The sequence below is a fragment of the Paramisgurnus dabryanus genome, chromosome 1 (assembly GCF_030506205.2).
Source record: "Paramisgurnus dabryanus chromosome 1, PD_genome_1.1, whole genome shotgun sequence".
Lineage (NCBI taxonomy): Eukaryota > Metazoa > Chordata > Actinopteri > Cypriniformes > Cobitidae > Paramisgurnus > Paramisgurnus dabryanus.
The window spans coordinates 52,693,563-52,712,122 of record NC_133337.1 but is presented as its reverse complement, the minus strand read 5'-3'; the positions used below and the strand labels follow the sequence as shown (position 1 = coordinate 52,712,122).

Here is an 18,560-nt window from a genome sequence, read left to right as displayed (position 1 = left end):
TTTACAGGACATGTTTGTCAAGAAAATAACAATAGATTCCCGTTTTTGAGCAAATGTGAGAATCATCAGAATAGTATGTGCACACTGTACGACGTGCATCGCTGGATTTGTGTAAACGCCCTTATTTTGTATGCATAGGTTGTGCATGTGCATACAGGAGATTGTGTCGCAATGCGCATGCATCGAGAATCGGCGTACATGTGCAAGTCAAATAAACAATGCTTTGCAAGGCTATGTGTTCGACCGCGTGCGTACGTTCGCATACAAATCAAGAACAAACTATACTCCAGGCTGTAGTAATCACAAACCTTGAAAATACTTTTTTTGTGTTTAAAAAAAAATTATTTGCTGTGTAGGCCTGGCGAGAATATTTATTTGTGTAAATTCCTAATAATACAAAGCGTGAATTTTTGCTGCAAATTGTACCACAAACAAACAATACATTTTATTCACTCTGTGCTTTTGCTCTTGGTGTACACAGGCCTTACAAGAGCATTAAAGCTGGTAATTGCATGTCAGTACTAGTCACAAAAAAAAATTAAAAGGCCTGAGGATAGGAAGTGCACTAAAAGAATTAAACTCCAAACATGGGGACCCTAACACATACACTTCCACCATCTGTGAACAACACCTCCCAAAACTTACAGCACACAAGATGCAGATAAACATCAGACAAAATACAACAAAGAGATCAATAAAGAATCCAGAAACATTCCATACAAATATAAAATTCTCTTATAGTTACACCATCAGGTACAGTCCTGGTTTGGAAAATCAATTTGTCATTTCAAAAACGTTGATAACGTCTTGCATGCCTAGTGACGAATTATTATATCAGTCACGAGACATGCAAGAACCAATAAAGGCCGAAGTATAGTGCATTTTTATGCATACGTGAGGGTGGGTGTACACAGTTTGTGTGATGCAAATTTATTTATTAGAACATTGTACATGCACCACTGGATTTTTGAAACCTTGCATAAATTGCATGGGTAGGTCGCACACATATACAAGAGTATGAAGGACAAGAGATGTATATGCAATTTGTCGCAATGTACATACGTTGAACGTCAGCACACCTGTATGAGTTAAATTATCTATGCTTTGCAATGTTGTGCGTTCGTGGCAATTAGGGTTTAGAATTGCTTGTTTTGGTTTCAGGATTGCCAAACACAATTTTTCCCCTCACAAATTTCATTTTTGGAAAACATTTTTAAAAAATGACATGTGAATGTTTATATCAATAGCATAGCTTGAAAACTGGCAATAATCTCTATAGCAGATGGGGTACTATTAAATCAAAAGAGTAAAATTTCACAGAGCTGTTCAGATAAATATGGCCATAATTTATGGCCTCGCTCCGCATTCTTTTAGAGAAAAGCCCTCATTAATTTACTTGGGATGGATGAAAGCCAGAGGGATGAGGAAAACGGGTAAAAGGTAGAGGAGCTATAGCCACCCTATAGAATGACCACACCTTATAGCAAATCACTGAGGCATGGCATGTGGTTTCTGGGAAGGCATTCCCACAGTCGTCAATCATATGATGCTTGAAAGGGGAAGTCACTCTGGAGACAGAAATCTGAGGAAGAACAGACCAAGCCGTGTCACTTGTTTCCCAAAGATAATGCTGCATTGACAGGGCCTTTGAATATCTTTGTTTGTTCAGGTAAGTCCACATAATACAAAAGGATAACCGCAAGACGCCAAACATCCCCTTTCAGACAGGTTTTGGAAAGGCAGGTGTGATTAACAAGCAAAGGGATCACCTCAGGTATCCTGCTAAGTCTGTGGTTGTTACCGCTGTACAGCCCTACTAAAAAAAAAAAATACAGACCCTTATATATGAAAAGACAAACCATAGTGCAATGCAAAACTATTAGAATCTCATCTAAAAAGAAGTGCCAAAAGTAAGACCACCACAAATCATAATGTTACTGAAACATTATCTTTTCCAGGAAATACTCAAGTAAAAAAAGTGTTGTTCATCATCAGACGAACACAGATAAACATGTTTTTCACCACAATTTACCATATTCTCATAGATGGAGTAAATGTGGTGTGTGGATATGTGTGCTGGCATGCGTTACTTTGGCCCCTCCTGGGGGCCCCTCCTTGCAGGCAGTCCAGCGCCTCGCCTGCCTCTCGAGTCATGCCGGCCAGCAGGGAGAGCAGACTTCCTGGCTCCACTCGCATTGTTTGCTTGGCTGCTTCTGAGGCTCATCCAAGGCTGGATTACCATAAGAATACTGAAACGTTCCTGTAGAGCAATTCCTATTCAAACCTCCTGCTGCACCTCATCTCTGTATTCGCTCTCTCTCTCTTTCTCAGCCCTCATCTATCTATCATTCCCTGCTGGTCACAGCTCTTTCAATATCTCAGTCATGCTCTTCTAACAGCAAAGCTCTCTTCTACCCTGCCTTTGGTTTCACTCCCTCTCTCTCTCACACACATCTGCAACCAGTTTTTTTTTTTGGTTTGTATCTGCGGCTTATCAAATGTCTGAACAACCCTCAGGAGACAAAGAACACACTAATGGAAATATGACTGGGTTACCGGGAAATAAAGACGTGAGTTTAGATGTGCTAGAACTGGTGGTATCTGATTTATGTGAGAAGAGAGCGTAGGAAGAAAAAAACAATTTTTGTGGGTACGACTACAAAAGTTAAATTACGTTGAACAAGTAGAAACTTCAAAGGAAGGAAAATAAGGGTGGAGGTAGCTTTGCGGTAACAGACGCTGTTTTATCCAGACAATGTTGTGTTTAAGAGTACACTGATGATGATGATGTTGTGTATCGTCAACAGAGGTTTTTACCAATCACCCAAGTGGTGTTAAAATCTTTATTTCATCCTTTTCATGACTTATTATTAAGGGTCTAGACCACAGATATGTTATTTCTGTATCGATGTTAATGGTTGACATACCAATTTTTTTCTTAAAACTGGTATTAATTTTCTAAAAGCAATTCAAATCAACATGTTTTTAATAGTTTTGGTTTTCGATTGATTTGTAGTTTCTTTTATGAGAATATATATTTTTTCAAGTTAAGTAAAAAGGGAAAGTATTGATGCCTGTGAGTTTCGCAATATGCAGCAACACAAATGCAACCACTTCTTTATAGAAAGGGAAAGTCCAACTCCCATCGACCCAAATGTCTAGACGAGCATCAGACTACAAGCTATGCTGGGATGTCCCGCCTCCAGATCTTCAGCCCTCTCTCTAGTCTCGGCCTTACTTCAAGGAGACGTCTGCTGTACTAAGAACCTACCAATGCAGGCTTCCAACAAACAGTGGTTCTATGTTTTTAATGCATAACATTCCCTTACACAGAAGTCACGTTTTACTTAAAGCCCAAAGTATACATTTTTTCTATTGTGTACACTAGCATAAGTGACCAACCAAAGTCATTTTTGTGATGTTTTCTACATAAAATCACACTACATAATAAAAAAGAAAATTCTTTGAAAATACAACATTGATATATTTAAGATTGATAGAGTAAGGCCACGTCAAAGCTTGAAATAAATGTGAAGTCAATGACTTAAATCAATCTTTGTTGCTGCTAATCTCATAATTGGATTATGAGACTTTAGCCTGGATTTCACAAACTTGGTCAAATATGAGCAGTACAATACCTAGCTTCACCAAACATTTCTAAGCGGCACAATGTCCATACGCATAAACACTTTACATATTGGAAGTAAGTATACATTGGGCTTTAGGTGTTGTGTTAAAGCAACACTATGTAGTTTTTTTACCTTTAAATAATTATTTCAGTGATAGAACAACTTTTAACTGGACAAATTGTACTGTTGCTGCAACCTGAGCAGCCTCCTAGCTGCTACAAGCACACGCTGAAAGTGGCGGTGGAGGGTAGAGCACACAGCCCCGCCCCTCCCCTGCCTGCAGAAGAGTGTCTGATACCAGGCACTGTTGCGCTTTTCAACCACATGGGGGAGCTGTAAGTCATTTTTACATGGAAACTACATAGTGTTGCTTTAATGGCGGCTCATGCATATGACATTCTCTATTTTGATCTCCAAGTCCTAAGCAAATCCTGGGAAACTTGCACAGAGGCTACTGTGGGTTTACAAGACGAAAAGAATCATCCTAGTCTGTAATTACAACACTGAGCTGAAAATAAGGCTTTGTTTGAGCAGATGCACACAATCTAGCACATTCCATAGCCAAATGTAGATCTCCAGAGAGGGCCTTGCGCATATGGTTGGGAGGTCAGTTACTGGACAGCGCACCAGAAGGCCCATTCTAATCTACAGTCATGGAATTTAGACAGAAATTGGGCAAAATGTCTACCATATAAATTGTAAAACTTCTCCAGGGTTCTGTGGCCATATTTATTGCAGTTTCCACAGATGTGTCGCAATGTGGCATTACATTCTGTTGGACAAATTGGAAGAAAATTGGTCTAAAAAGACGTTACTTCTGGGTTGTATAAGTTGCAGAAGTGTTGCAGAAGATAATAACGGTATTGTGGAAAGCCGGAATTTCTCGTCAATGGCAGGGAAGCGTTTTCTCTTAATTGACGAGATAACGAGATACTCGTCAAAAAGCCGGAATTTCTTGTCAATGGTAGGGAAGCGTTTTCCCCCTAATTGACGAGATAACTCGTCAATGGTGGGGAAAGAGTTAAAAACCTTTTTAGAAAAAAAACACACCAAAAGATTTCTGGAAATACTAGGAGCTGCATGAGTCATAATCTTGGTTGTACATTAGTAGATCACTGTTTGTAATATCTGTCATTCTGTGTATTTTAAGATTACATTCTCCACTATCCAGTGCCTAAAAGTTTACCTCTCCATCATTTTAGGGATCTCTACCAAGCTGATGGTTAGCTGAGTTTCCTAATTTAGACATTTTACAAGTATGGATTCCAGTCTGACAGATCACAGACCGCAGTGCAGACGTGAGAGTAAGCCACTCTGCCAATGCCTTCTGGATCCAAAATCCATATTACTAAGTGCTCTGTCCCTCTGTGCATAGAAACACATGTCTTCTAGCTGACAACTGAATGTGACATTGCCCCCTTTCCCCCAAAAACACTAAGTGCAAATTGTTTTGAGCTGAAGGACGTTGCCCTGATGAGGCAAGCATGAAAATGCACTTCATGCAGGGGTCTCCGGTGTCTGCAATTTTCCAGGCATGGCGTTTAATGGCTGCGGCAAGAGGCTCCTCTGTTTCAAACGGATCATTTTCACACTCTGCAGAGCTTGTGTTGCCAGAATGTCTGTTCAACTGTTTTTGAACGAGATGTCTGCCACATTGTGTTTAAAAAGCATGCTATTTTTCTTTCTTATCCACATAGCTTGAGGAGACATACTGGGGCACTGCTGGAGATCTGTTTTCTTATCAGTGTGAGGTGGTGGTGTTGTTTTTCCCATAGAAATCAAATTAGTTTACTTCTAGGCTTTGTACCGCTTTCCTTCAAGAGGCATCAAGGCATGACATTACAAAGGAAAGGAAGGGGTGGTGTATTTTCCAGTACCTGCTCACAAATTCCACGTGGGTGGGATGATAGTTTTTATCACTGGTGGCAGGCTTTCTTCCTGCCCATGTTCTTCCTGCCTTCACTTTTTAAGCAGATACATGCATTTAAAATGTATTACTTATCTCCCATGAAAACAAACCAAAAGTAATGACGACTCAACTTGCACTACAAAGATTATTTTTTTTGTTTTTTTCAAATCAAATGCTATAAACAGAATGCCAGTCCCCCAAAACCCCTGCAACCAACTAGCAAATCAGGGTTCATGGCTGTGATGACTAAAGTCGACACTCAAAAAAATGCTGGGTTCAACCCAATCTTGTGGCAAAAAGGGACAAATTAAACCCGTTGGGTTGCAATTTAACCTATGCTGGGTTGTTTTAACCCACTGTTGGGTCAAATATAAACAGTTTGTGGGTTAATTATAATAATGATATTTAATATTAACAAGCTGCATCACTGGTATTGATTTGAATAGAGGAAATTGCATCGGTCAGAATGGCCACACTAGTCCTGCATCCCAGTAAAAAGAGCCAATCGCCAATCGTGAATCCTCTGATAGAGGCACATGCGCAGAATCGTCATGTCTCGTTTACTTTGTTCTTGGGCGCACTCACACTATACTCACTACAAACCGTGCTCGGGCGTTTGACCCTCAAAGCCTGGTTTGTTTGACTAGTGTGATCACTCTGTTCCGCGCCCAGGTGCGGATTGGTTAATTGCGCCGCGGCCAGGTTGCAGAGGTGGGCTGGAGCGCGGTTCACTTGGGCTCAGGCGCGGAAGGCTGTGGTGTGAGTGCAATTGCGCCTGAGCGCGATTCAAAAGAAGAAGACGTCAGTTGCGCGACCACTCACCTTCATCTGCCTCCGTAAAAACCTTTTGATGCGCGCAGCGGGATTACATGAATGTCCGAGCTGCACACCTGACAGATCAACTAAGCAATATGATGACATGTGAGAGGGCTGTCTGTAATCGCGTACCAAACGTCTCCGAATAAAAAACACAGACTTATCATTACAGTGGGTTCCAGTGTTAAGAAAGAGCTTTACTTCCTGCTTTTTTCAAAACAATCGCATCTTAATGACGAAAGCGTGCCGGACTCGTGTCGTTAAAAAGTACTGTGTGAGTGCGCGCACCTGGGGGAGTAGGGAGGGGTGACAATCGCGCTGGGGCATGGTTTGGTTTGGATAATGTGAGTGCGCCCTTAAAAGAACTGGAAACATTGCAAATATGGCGGAGTGACGTTACTTAATTAAAAGCACTTTGATTAAACCCAACATCTGGGTTTGTCTCTTTTTGACTGAAAATAGCAGTAGAAGATTTCACTTAAGATAAAAGCGTGACATCTGGACACATTGATCCTAGATCCAACAGTGACGAAAAGAAAACCATTCATAGCACCGCCTCCATGACATAATGTTTATTGATGATAAACAGCTGATTTGGTTGAAAATTTCACCCATGAGGGCAATGACTGGGCACAAGATCCAAAAATCAGCACCGACAAACAAATAAAAACAGGTGCACAACAGTCGACCAAGATCACAAGTTAAAATCAAAACTGGGATTAAATGCCCCAAAACCTACAAAGACCAAATATGTTATCAAATCTTATGTTAAACAATATAATGATCATATTCTGCTTTTTAATAGTAAATCTGTTTAGATCCACATTAACAGTTTAGTAGGTGTGATTTGTAACAATATGAGCATACTTTTCTGAACAGAAATGTACCCACTTTCACCTTCCATTAGGTTCTGTGCACATTTGCAAATTTTCCTACCTCTGCTCTTTCCATATGTTCACCACCATTTGCAAAATATTCCATGTGCCATCCCAGCATACGTGTGTGGTCCGTGTAAGTCAGTACAAGAACAGATTTGTCCAAACGACTCTATGAGAATTCTGGAGTACGGTTTATGAATGCGAAATTGTACAGCACCAGGGCAATGTGTTTGCCCAGAAACCACAGTAACGAAGAGGCTGAAGGAACACGCTGGCAAACTTCAGAGCTGCCCACAGGCGAGGGCCCTGCTTAAAGTCTGCCAGATCACACGGCCTCGTTCAGCTCCACATCCTTCGCAAACATGTGGCTGCAATTGAGTGGAACAGCCCCTCCCTCCAGCCTGCAATGACAACAGCTTCACGTAAACATCCCAGGTCCATACGGCTCACTACATCACGGCCTGATTGAACTATAGCTCTGAGCAACAACTAAACACTCACTAAAGCCTAATCAAAGTTAAAGCCCTAAAGTACCTGAGAAAATCTCAGCGTGCTGGCTCCAACGGTGACCCCGCCAGGGCGGCAGTATAAATTTCTGTATGTAAACACAGATCTCATATGTCAGGGGGTCATTAATGTGAAGTTGGGCTGCGAGGGGATCTGGTCTCTGACAGGCCAATCAAGCGCAAATAATTATAAGACAGGAAACCTGCTGATTGCGTACGTCTGTCTCTGTTTCAGGCACAGGGTTAAGGGTTAATCTCAGGGCTTTGGTAATCAGGGTTGCTGTACGCTCCCTCCAAAAATACAGCCTAAAGAAAAATTGCAGAAGCCTGATTTGGAGACTAATGTAGTTGGCTGTGTAGTAAGCCTTTGAAAGAGTTGACCCTCTGGCAACTGAAAGCAGAGCGCTCCAACCATTTACCAACAGTCCTATTTCACAAAGCATTCAGCTAACTTAAGAAATGCTTTTGGGAAATACAACAGGCCCTTATTTACAATGGAAAAAGTAAAGCATTTAAGACCAAGTCTCTGAACAGAAGATAAATTCACTTCCAAACTAAAAACAGGAGAGCAAGAACAACCAGCCGATTTATCAGCTTGATTCAAGGGTATGCTGCATAAAACAGGCAAGTCTTACCTCACAGGGTAGCAAGTGTGGAAGTTCATGATGATCTGGGGTAGTACAGTAAAAGATCATCAGACTCATAAGTGTCCACATTAAGAGGCTTCTGACTGGAACGATTCTACAGGGCAAAGCCGCCAAGTCAAAGAAAAACCTTTTAGTACCTAAAAGAGAAATAGAAAGTAAAGAAAACAATGCTTAGGCAATATTATTTGAGAGAAAGGATTACATCATAACAGCATATAGAAATATCTAAAAAACAAAGATACAGATTAGACACTTATACTACTTGTGCAACAACCTTGCTTGCATTCATATATGCTTTTAAGCCAGGTAAATGAATCATATAAGGGATCAAAGAGGAGCAGGAGTCAGGGGTTTTACCAGCCATCCTGATAACAAAGATAACATGCAAATTGTCATGTGCCACACCATCTGTAAAGAGGAGGAAGACTCTCTTTGTACAGTATGACATAAGTGAAATAAGATGCAGCATGTGAAAGTTTCACAGAGTAAGAGCCAAAATACAGATGGATAAAGCGAGAATCACCAAAAAGAGTCAAAAATTCAACAGTAAAAGTGTGGGACAGACTTGCCTTGTAATATTTTAAATTGAGAATGCACCGCATTGTGATGCATCAAGATATTGAATGGAATCAAACGGTTGAAATAATAAATCGTAATCAAATCGTGAGATCAGTCAGGATTCACACCTCTACTAACAACCGACTACTAACACGGAAACAAATTTGAAAAACAAATTGGCTGGGGGAAACCCTAAAACGGAAAGTACTCTTCACTAAATCAGTCCCTATATAAGAGCTAAACCCCATTCACACAGACCTTTGTTCGCAGAAAATACCCATAAAATTAACAGACAAGCTTATGTGTGAACACAAACACGTCCCGTAAATCTTCTGGGATCGTTGCCGGAAAGAGGACCTAGTAAGATACACGGGAAATCCTCTGTGTGAACAAGAAGCCGAAACAATGCCGTTATGGGTGTCGTAGTGAGGATGCGCGCATCATCACAACAAAAGTTATGGTTCAGCTCTTTAAAATGAGAGATTTACATGAATATCAACATTCACAACGAGAAATGTCGCAAACTAGACTGAAGCAAGTATCAGGAAATTATAAATGAGACGCATGTCATGGCAACATGAAGTTGGTTTAACTCTTTAAAATGAGGGATATACATGCAACATTCACATTCATGAAATGTCAGCAAACTGGCAGGTATCCAGATTTCAGAAAAGTTAGCTCGTAACTTACTGCGCTGAAGCGGAGATCATTCAGCAGCATAAAAGAATATTGCGTCACATGCTCATTTGAGCTTATAATTAAAAAAATGCCTGCGTGCATCCCAACAAGATATATCGTTCAGCTCCTCAAAACGTGGGTTTTAAATGCATATAAACAATCACGATGAGAAATGTCTGCAAACTGGATTAAAGCAGAGATGAGGGAGCTTGTCAAATATCCACTCTGAAGCTTAAATCATTCACCAGCATAGAACGGCACATCACGCGCTCCTTATAGTCTTATAGTAAACAAAAATGCACGCGAGTGGTTTCTGGAGAGAGAAATAATAAATAATATGCAAATGTCAGACGTTGCGTAGAAGTGCAGACCTTTAAACAGGTAACATGTCTTTCCGGGACCTTGCAGGTGCCGGCAAATCATTGGCTGTGTGAATGAACAAAAAAAAAAATCAAACGATCCCGGAAAAATCCAGGATGCATTTTCTGTGTATTTTCCAGAATGTCTGTGTGAAAAGGGCTCTCGAGGATCACTCTTGCCATCCTAAAAAAATTAACAAAGGAGGATTAGTGTCCCGGAAAGAGTTAAAATGCTCCTCAGACACAGTGTCACCAAGCCGGAGACATCCAAATCTGCACAGGTTCAGGATGAACTGAGACCCTAGCCCTCAACCAAGAAAGCGGATTAAAATCCGTTACCCGAATCCTGGAATGTTGACTTCATCCCAAACGATTATATCGGATGCTTCTGGAGTGATTTCTTTAATAAGTCTCCTCTAAACAGTAAATAGGTTATAAGGAAATAGTTGACATTTTCTATCAAAATGGCCTGCATACAAACTCTTAGAACCGTAAATTTAATAGACATCTGCAGAGAGCATGAGAATGGACAGCTGTAGGAAGTGGGCTTCTAAGATCTGAAGATTCCATCACCCTTGTTAATTCCAAAGGGTTTAGTAAAACCAACAGGAAAGTACGAGGGTGTTTAAAAGGCAATCGAGGCTCTGAAGAGAAACTAATACGATCAAAGCGAACGATCAGCCGTAGCTAATTGAAATTAAAGCACATGATATGAGAAGGTTAGCATGGTTCACTGAAGCGCTGGGTGTGGGAACACAAATGCTTGAAGAAGACCATGTTTTCAAAGCCTACAAATAAGTAATAACACAATAAAAATCTGTGGTTGAGATACTGTATGTGATATTACAAGGGAGAATGGAAAAAAACCCTAATCATTACCTTTGCTCGCAGAATAGTTGAGTGATGATAAAAAATATTCCCATGTAACACATCTGTTCATATTTAACTTTTAGGCCCTTGTGCTCATTTGTTTCACAAAGTATGGATCTAATACAAAGGAAATCCAACCATCCATCGTCCATTAATATAGGTTACAGCTGTTAAGGAGTAAACACAATGTGTTTATTATATTAATATAATATGTGATGCAGTGTTTATAGAATGTGTCTATGGGGAGGGGGTGCATGTACGTATGTGAACACACGCATTGATGCATGTAGGCTTATACATAATGCATACATATATTTTGAAATATGAAAATGTAAACAGGGATCAGATATACACATAATTTTCTTAACAAATATGCATATGCTCCAATTTCTTTTTCCACCTGTGGGTGCTTTGTCACAACGTGAAGCAATGCTTACCCCGGATTTCCACCGACTGCGGAACGGCTGCGGATCCGTTGCGGAACGGCGGCGGAGTCAATCGGTTTCCATTCAAGTCAATGTGTGTATTTCCACTGACTGCGCTCCGAATCCGTCACAGCTCCGGCCATCCGCAGCCCTCCGGCACAAATACGCAGAGCTTCTATTTTTGACGGATGCCGGACAGCTCCGCAGGGCGGAGCCATGACTTTATCGCGTGATCATACCTGAATTCACGAGAACTCGTGTTTTTTTATTAAATCTTTGCAATACAAACATTACAAACACACACAAAGAAAGTCATTAATACAGAAACAACAAATAATAGACAGGAACAGAGCCAGGGGAGTTTCAAATAAATACATTAAAGATAAAGCATATATAAATGTTTTAGCAGCCTTCTTATTTTTTGAATTTTGAATGGATTTGTTGTACTGCTCTGTCTATGCGAGATCTCGTGTTGTGATCTAGGCTGGTTTGTAAAAACGTCATAATTCAACGGCATAATGGGCAGAGACAGAACTAGGTATCGCGCGATCATCACGTGAATTTGCGAGACCTCGTCACTTCAGCACGCAGCCGCTCTGCAACAAAAACGGAACTGGTGGGTATTGGCGGACGGCAGAGTGCGGAGACGTAACGCAGCGGAGCTGATCTGCAGCTGCTCCGCAGTCGGTGGAAATCCGGGGTTAGGTTACATAGCAACTGCAGACGCTCTGGAGCACCCAAGCGCTTTAAAAAGAAGTGGCACATTCACATTTTCCACATGGTTTTAGTATTAAAGTTCAGCACTTCCGTCCGTGAAACAAAACACGGATCCAGTAAGGAATCTTATTGGGGTTATAATGTTTCCAGGCTCACTGAAAACGCATTCTGATGGTGTACTGGTAGCGCAGATTGAAACTTATTCGCAACCTTGAGTGACCAAAGAGAATAACTTGCTTCATATTCCGTCCCCAATCCAGCGGGTCATCATCATTGATATCAGTAACCTGCCCTTGCAAATAGCGGACTAACTCTTTCTAACGTGTTTGCTTGACACGAACTGAAAGACATCTCGCTGGGTGAGATTGTACTTTATATTTTTAATAGACTGTGAAGTGCACACCAAAAACGTGCCACGTCACACTTCATCATCGCGATGGCACTGCGCCACAGCGGCAGTGCGTGGTTAAGATAACCGTCACAGCCCTACTTATCCTTTACTTATCAAATTCAGTCATACGTATATTTTAAATGAATAAACTGAGAAGTATTTCAAGCTTAACTGCAGTAAATAATTTTTTGTTTACAATTTTAGTGTAACTAGGTTAAGGTCTCAAACCTTCGCCATTGCTATTAATCTGGTTCTATAACCATTTAACCTTTATAGATGAAGAAATTAGACTGTGGGGGTTATACTTGCTGAAGGGATCAGTGATAATGAATGCTTTTTATTGAGAGTTTTTTTCAGGTTCAGTTGTGCTTTGGGCACATGCAAAGTTCAGACAGAGATTCCAAATCTGGAAATGCACCATTTTATAGCTGTGTGGTTCTGTGCAGATGCCAAACACATCTCAGACTAGGGCTGTGTAAAAAATTGTCTGTGACTCTCATGCGTATTTAATTAGTAAAGCCAGTTCCTTTATTAGTAGTAAATCACCATCACCTGCTTTCAGATGGAGCAGCATTTACTACACAGAGCCGTAGTTCCCCAAAAAGCTAGGCAAAATCGCACAGAATATCAATTTAATTAATTTCATATGAATGCGATTTTGCCAAGCTTCTCTGTAAAATACGACTATGTGTAGTAAATGCCGCTCCATCTGAAAGCAGGTGATGGCGATTTTTTGCACAGCCCTATCTCAGACCTAACATTATGCACTTATGTAAATATGCAGACAGCAGGAACATTGCTTGCAGGCAATAATGGGTGTTGAAGCTCTCTCTCTGATATCAGGGAACTACACTAACCTTTTCCACTGGTGGCACTTGCGCTACCAACTTTTTCAGTTACTGGCGCAAAATATGATTTGGTCGCACATATTTTTTTCAAGTTATATTAAGGCACTCTGGATAATAATGAACAATAATGAAACTGTATTGCATACAGATATGCGTTTTATTTTACTTGCCATCTTTTTAACCACATGCCTTCTTGTTTTCTTAAACGTTGCAGTCAGTGTTTCTCACAGATCTGAAATTTACTTGGTGGTGGTAACCGGTAAAAAGGGCAATCATTACCCACTGACAAATAATGGTCTACTATACATGTGACGAAGAACTAATAATGTGTGACACAACACAATACTTTGATTTATTGAAAATTAATATTAATTTCACATTATATTTCATCAATCTAACCACCCCAAACTTTCTTTGCCATTAACAAAGCTGACACTGTTTGTCAAAGCACCACGAAAACACTTACTGTTTTTGCACTGATATATGAAGCAATTAGACCCCTTTTATCAAACTCAATATAATACAATACTATGTATAGTATATTAATAGACAGTGCAGGTCTATAGATTATAAATGTGACTGATGTTATGAGTGGTGTTATAATGGTAATAATTTCTATTAAATAGGCACTTTTACTGCTTCTGCTCTATCTTTCTATTTCTCTCTTGCCGATTTAAAAAGCTTAATCCACTTATTATTTCAGATTTAAAAGTCTACTTGCTGTCCCGGTGACAAACTTTACATTGCTTTGCTCGTTTAGTGCAATGGGCTTGACATTAGCACTGCTTTTTTGCTACTATCTCTGTGCAAACTTAATATGGATATGGTTTTAGAAAATATATGGTTTATTAATAATAAGATTATTAAAAACATGCGAGAAAGAAAACGCAGCGCGTGGTCGTAACAAAAACCATCGCCATAGAAACCGGAGGCACGCTGAAAATGCACTTGAGCTTTAGCGCGGTAGCGCTCATGGCCGTTTTCCGATCGACTTGGGTTATAAACACAACATTAATCAGACTTGGGACCCAAAGTAATTAAACTAGGACCTAACCGGACCCGACAGACCATTTAAAATATAAACCCGGAACCATACGGGTCCCGCGTCCTCAGTGAAGAAAGACCTCTGCTCAAGTTCAGAAACATGGAAGACACTGCGCTTGCGTCGCGTCGCACCTAATTCATTGAGAAACAGCTGAGCACGCAAACGCACACTGATAGGGAGAGACACGACGTGCTTTCACGCAAAATTAAGCCAACGTGTTGATGGCTCAGAGCACGTTATAAAACGTATTCTTAAAATCCACATTTCTGTTTTAATAAATGCTCATAGTAAATCAAGCATACTGTCTAAAACATTAGGTAGCACATTTGCGACCCCTTAAAAATTAGGGTCGCAACGGCAGTTCAAAAGGTCGCATATGCGACCATCTTGGTCGCAGTGTAGCTCCCTGGATATGGAAATATCTCTATATAAAATGTCAAACATAACTGTATCAAAAGTAACCTAAACAGGGCACAATGAGAAAACAAATGCAAAAAAGAATAACTATAAAGTAAAATCAATATGCCACGCAGGTGAGCGTAGTAGCAAGTCACCACCTGATTAATGTTAGTATAAAGTCACAGAAATGGCATATGGCAAAACTAAACACTGCTCTGCCAATAATGGTAGTGTGTGTACTTTGCACGCTCAGCTAACTGCATCCAACTCTACTCTATTGTGCTGCGCGTTCACAACCGCACCCCCCAACAAAAAGCTCCTGAAAGACATGGCGTTCTCTATACAAAGAAAGATAAAGAGTGACATGTAAGGTATTACACAGAGCTTTGTATCAGCATGAGGGGTATTCTGCATCGTAAGGGCTTAACAAGGGGTAATTTGCTTGCGGTTTCTGAATACAGCATATCTTTCTGTTAATCTCACTATAGTAAAATAGTTCTTATGTTAAACTGAAGAATTCATCCAATCGGCATAAAAAGGAGATTCAGATTAAAACAACAAGATTTCTTGTGTTATTTCTACCTGAAGCAACTTGTGCTCAAAACTTTTCAACCGAATCATTTTTCACTTGCCAACACAACAGAGGCCATTTGTACACTTGGCATTCATTAAGATTCAAAGATATCTTTTAGTGAGAAAAGATAGACCAAGCAATGTGTGCTCCACCTTTCCCTTAAGTAAAAGAAAAAAATGAACAGGCACTCTGTTACTGCAAAAAGTGATACAATCGCCCCCGACTCAATTTCAGCTGCCATTCAAGGCTGCGAAACTAGGCTTTTCACTACCACGTCTTATTACAGCCAGGGTGAAGTGCACAACAGAAAACAATTCAACACCATCTTAAGTGGCTACTGCATAGTGCAAACACAATGGGGCTTAGTACATTACAAAGCACCACAGACTACACTGAGCCATAAGCAAATCAAAGCACATAAGATCTGAGTCTGAGTGATATTGCTTTCTTCTCGGATTCGGCTTAGAGCAAATAGGGGCCGAAACCTGACTCTCTTTCTCTCTCCCCCATATTCCTCTCTCCCTCCTCCCCCCTTTTCGAAAAGAGGCACTTTCAGGGCCAGACGAAGACCCACGGGCTAAAAAATAAAGAGCGAGTTATGCATGGAGGTACCGGGCCACCATTTCTCCTTTAAATACGGTCATAACGATATATAAATAAAGAAAGCCCGGCTCTTAGCGAGAAAATTAGATTTGGTTCTCTCTTCCCCTCCCACTCCTTGTTTTCTAATTTAGTTGCAAGCAGAGCACAGGCTCTTTTCAGGCCCATGGATGACGGGACTGGCTTTGTTGTTGAGCCCACATCCTGCACATACAAACATGCAAGTAGATTCACAATCATGATGATAATGTCAAGAAATCAGCGCAAAACAGTGGTGAGAACGAACAGGCACTTTCACAGGACAAAGCTATCTGATACGGAGTGTGTACGTGAATTCCTCTTTCGGCAGCAAGGCTGACCTTATAAACATGCTTCAGGCAAAGAGTCCTGATTATATGTCTGTTTAAACAATGCATGCATTTAATAAATCACATGCATGTAATGAATTAAAGGGGCGTTAAACCGTGTTAACATTACTTTTCACATATTTTACCTTTCTACACCCACACTGTTTCCATTCTCCAAAAAACAAGCAGAAATAAGCAAAATGCTCATATTGGTTAGCTGGTCCAGTGTGTTGCAATTCGTTAAAACATCCCACACATTGTAAAAACATCACACGTCCTACCAGTACGGGTAGTTGCTAGCACAGGTCTTACAAGACGTTTTAAAAATATATGTTTTTGTTTGTATTTATCTTTTTTTAGACACGCTGTTATTTGCAGGTATTATTTTATTACAGACCGTGGATCTAGTGACCGCTACTAGGGGTGTAAGGATTAACCATGCAAATGCGTGTTTTCTCAATGAATGAATTTTAATGAATTATGGTAAAATCCCAGCACATCCCAAAGCCAGGGGGCGTTCTTGTGCAGAAACTCACTTTGTGCCACAGAAGAAGCAGCATTACAAACGCTTTCCAGAAAATGTCTATAGGAATATTTATATAGTTGTTCTTCAAATTGTTTCAGGTATTTTCATGATAATAAATAATATTTTGAGTGATTTTGTTTAACGAGTCTTGCTTTTTTTAAATGCAAGTTATAAACGACTCCGACTCATAATAATTTTAGATTGATAAGGACTTCCTACTGACCAAATGCTGTAGTATGCGCACAAGCTGTGCATGAAACACAGAATCGATTCAAAATCGATTCAAAATCGATTTCAGAGGCATTTTTAAGGGACATGCGATTAATCATTGCAGCTAATTTTCGAAGTTCACTGGTGAGATATAAAAAAGCAGGTGTTTGTAAAGGCGTCGCACACAGGACGTGCAGCTCAGCACCGTGCCATTCTAAAAAACTCGAACACATTGCTTTCTATAAGTATACGCACACTGGCGCCGACAGGTGGCACCTGTCCATGATGCCCAGCTACGACTGAGGAAGTTGCTCAAATCCCTGTCGCGCCACAGAGCCACTCACATAGTTTAACATTAAATAACATCATATTTGTCACAAATCATTAAGGATTAACATTGGCTGCTAACGTATATTTTGCATTTTGAAGTAGACACTATCTGACAAAGCTTGCGCTATTTAATGTGCACTTCCGTTTTACGATACCTCAGAGTTGTCTGCGAGTCGACGTGGCGCGATGCTGAGCTGCGCGGCCGGTGTGCGACCAACTTAAGAGTTTGTCGGATCATTATGAATCAGCCTTTAGCTAAATAGCTAACAGATCCAGACAAAGTTGTCCTTTGTTTACATTTTTTGAACAACACAAAAAGCAGCCCAAAATGGCCTTTTGTTGCAAGCAGCTGGGGGGAGTATTTGTGATGTCACCAACCCAGGAAGAAGCTCACTGTAGTCCAGCCAGCCATTTGTTTGTAGTTTATAAGAAGCGATTACTGTTAATATATATATATATATATATATATATATATATATATATATATATATATATTGTATTGAACTTTGAGCATTGTAACTTTGCAAAATGTTTATTACTGTTTATCATACAGCAACATTACACAATAACTGAAGTTAAAAAAAGTGAAATGTACTATAAATACAAAAACGTGATTTTCACACATGCAACAATGTTACATCTTTTACCAGTAAGATATCATTCGCACATCACATCAGTACCAAAATACTGATAAACTAAACCGCCACAAGGCAAGGTCTGTGTTGATGGGTTATGCCTTTATATCCGTGGTTTGTATTTTTGTTGCTTCTACTTCTGTGGCAAATTTAGAAGCACAAATGAATCATGTTAAGTAGCTAAAGTGTACTGTGCTTACTTGAAAGACTATGTAAAATCGAGGTAAATAAACTCTATATTTGTGTTTTTAAACACAAACTCTGAACATAGACTCCTTAAAAGAGCCAGAAGAAAAGCACAGCTCTCTCTGTTTTTCATTTCTCCCCCCTTTTCCCTCCATAAATCTGAAAGGCCAATACCACGGTAAATTAAGACATATGAATATAGCCGGCGCTCTCATTGTAAGAGATTTATCCTTGTCTCCATGTTTAATTGCTCCTGGGACTAATCACGAGTCTGTTCATTTTCTCTGGGTTAAATTGAGGGTCAGGACCAAAAAAGATTTACTAAAAGACTCACACACTTTAAAACCTCTTTTAAAACAAATTATGACAAACACGAGTTTAACAAAGCAGGCCAAACTGTATCAATCCAATAACCCATCCAGCTACAACAAACAACATATAGCCAAACACAAATATTACTTCATTGAAATTCCTTAC

The 18,560-nt window shown here is 40.1% G+C and overlaps 1 protein-coding gene across 3 annotated transcripts in view; it reads right to left on the bottom strand.

Moving 5' to 3' along the window:
• Positions 1 to 18,560, bottom strand: part of bmpr1ab (bone morphogenetic protein receptor, type IAb) — a 40,024-nt gene that overhangs the window by 20,166 nt on the left and 1,298 nt on the right. For 2 of the 3 annotated variants that reach the window (XM_065270510.2, XM_065270512.2), the window contains exon 2: positions 8,374 to 8,522. The exons of the other annotated variant lie outside the window; for it this stretch is intronic. The gene's annotated coding sequence lies outside the window, so the exon portion shown is untranslated. The remainder of the gene's footprint in view (positions 1 to 8,373; positions 8,523 to 18,560) is intronic. 3 annotated transcript variants of the gene reach the window in all.